This window comes from Penaeus japonicus, unplaced genomic scaffold, assembly GCF_977035675.1.
Source record: "Penaeus japonicus unplaced genomic scaffold, GWHDUDI00000001_assembly GWHDUDI00000009, whole genome shotgun sequence".
Classification (NCBI taxonomy): Eukaryota; Metazoa; Arthropoda; class Malacostraca; order Decapoda; family Penaeidae; genus Penaeus; species Penaeus japonicus.
This window is the reverse complement of record NW_028234411.1, coordinates 42,789,875-42,793,877: the sequence shown is the minus strand read 5'-3', so window position 1 is coordinate 42,793,877 and position 4,003 is coordinate 42,789,875.

Genomic DNA, 4,003 nt, shown 5'->3' with positions numbered 1-4,003 from the left:
ATTTAAGGGATCGTTATTAATTAATTGACACGGGTTCTTCCTAGCCTGAACACTTATTGAATTTGAATTATAATGTCCTGCATTTCTTGGTTGAGGGAATATGGTAACAAGATCCTACCTTGCCATGGTTTATATGCGAATGGTAGCGTCATCTTGAACAGTGGTCGGAAATAGCGATTTTGTGATCAAAAGTCTGTGGAAACCAAGTGAAGATTTAAGATATATCTGTAATATTAACATTTATCTTACACCTCTATTGTGAATAAAACATACATATAAAGCTTCTGAATCATATCTTTTATTGAAAATATATTAGAAGCCTAATATCCATAATAAAAACAAGCACAACAACACATACACACAATGGCATGTCTGGATGGCATGCGCCACATTGTCATCTTTTTGTTTAATAATACCAACCGAAGAAACAGACTTAAACAGCAACCAACATTCCTACTGGACATACTGTTTGATACTAAATACCAAGGATGCCGTTTTTATTTTTATTTTGTTTTTAATACAAGATCTTGTGTTTTCGGCTCTTGTCTTGGGATCTTGGATATTCATTCGAAAAATCCCCTGGATCTTGGATTTTTTAACAGTCTGATTATACATATATTTGTTATCTGAAAATATCTAATAGCCCTTGAAATTGAAAATTGAATATTTGTCTATAATAAATCATTGGCTCATTAATTTCCGTGTCTCATGATTCCCATATCGACATGCCCGTATCATCCCTGTCACCTCGTGCCTACAGACAGACCACTTGCCGCGTCCTAGACCGATAACCAGTGAGTGATGGCCAGGTGTTGCCAAATCTGGTGCTAACATGTACCGGTTTTGGTACTTTCGGGTGCGCCAAGTACGACTTTCAGGAAAATACTGAATTTCTGGTACTGTTATTATAGGCAGCTCATGCACATCAGTAAGGAGATAATGTCGTAACGAAGTGGCACCGTCTCATTAGTGACATGAAAAGAGGTAAAATTCGTCAGCGTTATAGTGTTACTGTATAGTGTTACTGTAGCAGCAAGCAACACTGTATCCTACCGAAGAGACGGGAGTTGCCAGCTGTTATGAGAACAAGACACAAGTTAACATACAGTAATTCTCCTCCATAAAAGGTAAGTTAGAGAAGTATCATTTACATTCTTTTATACATATAAAAATATTCTAATACCGAATAGCTGTTTTCCTATCGTAAACTCCGCGTATTCTTATTCCTTTTTCTTGTGGAATATCATCCTCATCATTCCTCTACATGTGGAAAATCATCCTCATCATTCCTCTACATGTGGAAAATCATCCTCATCATTCCTCTACATGTGGAAAATCATCCTCATCAATTCTTATAAGGAATCATAATGGGCAAAGAAGAGTTCCTTGAGACACACCGTAACGCAGATCGACTTCGTCAGGAAGTCTGATTGCTTAGAGCGGAGGCCGATGAAGGACAAGCTCCACCTCAGCCAACCCTTGCGAAATCCCACGGAAATCATCTTTGGGATCAGGACGGTGTGATCGCTGAGGTCAAATGCTTTCCGAAGGCCGATGGTCACCTCCAGACGCCTGTCTACATTTGCGGTGACACGATTGATGAAGTCGACCACATAATGGATGGTAGAGCTCCGTTTCATGTTCCCAAACTGATGATTGTCTAGTATTGGCGAGAGTGACTCCCTTAACTGGTGATTATCCTCTCAAGGATCTTACATGGGATGTGGGTGAGCGAAGTGGGTCGAAGGTCATCGAGAGAAGTGGGCGGGGTAGTCTTTGGGATCGGGACTGCAACATCTCGTTTCCAAAGGTCACGAACCACGCCCTCAGTAATAAAGATGTCACAAAGGGGGTGGCAAGCTCGGGAGCAAATAATTAATCTTAGAGGGATATTGTCAGGACAAGGGGAGTTACTATTTGATATTCGTTCACTATTGCTTGGAGGGGGCGAGAGGGGAGACACGCTAGAAGATCGGCTGTTTGGAGTGAAGGGAGTAGCTTGTTTCTTTTTGCTAAATGATAGTTAATGATAGCAGCGTACTTGTGCGAATCGGCTATTTCGCTGATTTAAGTGACGATCTTGTTTCTTGCCAGAATAAGGTCTTTGGTCGTGTCTGTGACCCATGGCTTGTCCTCTTGATTGGCAGTTGCTCCTTTTAAAGGAAGACAATTGTCAACTTGATCCTATGCTGATCCATAACCTTGTTGATATTTATCATTCGGGTTAGGAGCGTTGAGAACCTTAGCCCCTTATCAGTCATGATTCGAACTCGCGATTTTTTTAATCAAGGAATCTTCGTATGACTTTTGCTCTGATTGCGGGGGTGGCTGGTACCTCTCTGGTAGTTAGATCAGTGGCAGATGATCACTGTTGCCAAGGAATGGAAGGGAAGACAGACTTTCGAAAAAAAAATGTTTTTATAATTTGGACTGCGTTGTTTTACCCACGTGTTGGGAAGATCACGGTCTGTTTAAGATTTAATTGAGATGAGAGCTCACAATCTGGTTAAGTGTTAAGGCAACCCAGTATGAGGAAGAGGGGAATTTCATAATTAGCTTGGAGAAAGAAAACTTTAAATGACAAGAGTTCCCTGAGGATATCTTGAGTAGGAGCCTAAGGTCTGAAAGGTTGAGCTACGACCCATTATGATTCAAAGTCCCTTGTGTGTGGACTGATGGGGCTTTATAGTGTTACATGGGAGTGTCTTTGATATAAATAGGAATCCTAACACCCTTTTGGCCTTCGCCTATTATGTTAAAAGACTGATACTCTTCTATGATTCCGAGGTTTAGAGTGTCATTTTGGAACCAGGTTTCTGTAATTACTGCAATATCGACAGTATTTCCTATCATTATGACGTCAAGTTCGTTTACTTAATGTAAAAATACTCAGAGGTGTTCTGTTGCAGCTCGATTTAGTCGGTGTTTTTGTCGACGAGTCCTTTTCGTCCAACGTCGTCTGGCTGCGAGGAATGCGCAGAGTCGCGATTCTTTTTTTTTTTTTTTTATGCTGTGTCTGCATAACTGGCTGGCCAACGTTGTGGTCGGGCTCAGGGCATCAATCGGCCTTAATCCGGTCCTAATTGTGTGTGGCGAGGAATGTGTTCATACACATGGCGATTTTCATTGATTAGATATAGGATTACCACGTCGGATTTTCGCCTGGGTCGTCGTTTCGTCTGTTTGTGTGTTTGTTTGTTTCTCTGGTATTTCATTCTTGTCTTGTTGGATTTTGCTTTTTTCAGATATTTTTATTATCATAAAAAAAAAGGTGAAATATTGATTGCAACGGTAATATTGACGAAAACAAAAGGTATTTTGGTATTGTAATGTGAAGGAATTCATTTTACTAACATATAATGATTATGATGATGGTGATGATCCCGACAGTGGTAATAATGGTGGTGATGGTGCGGGTGATGGTGATGATGATATAAATCTAAATAAAAAGGATGATTATGATAATCAAAATGATGAGGAAGAACAATATCTATTAAAGAAATAATTAATAAGATCAATAGCCAAATGGCAGAGTATTGATAATTGTTATTACAATTATCATTATTATCAGTGGATAGTAATGAAACTCGGAAAAAAAAGAACTGGAACACTTATGTGATCAAGTGTTTTTTTTTTTTTTTTTAAATGTCAGTAAAACCTTGATCATATTTATGGCTACAGTGCTTTAGTAGCATCGGTTATATACTAAACACAGGTGACAGACAGACACAGACATAAACACAGCATACTGATTCCCATAATGATACTTTATGATGATCATAATGGTTATAATCATAATTATGGTAATGTTTATACTATGCTGATAACATCGATGTTTAATAAATAACTCTTCAATATTCGAATCTCATGCCATGTATAATGATAATGATGATGATGATGATTGTTATGATTGTCAGAATGATTACATTACACTAATAATATACGTATTTAGTAAGCAACACATTATTAACGAAGGCACAAGCAGAAATACTCGTGGCATGTA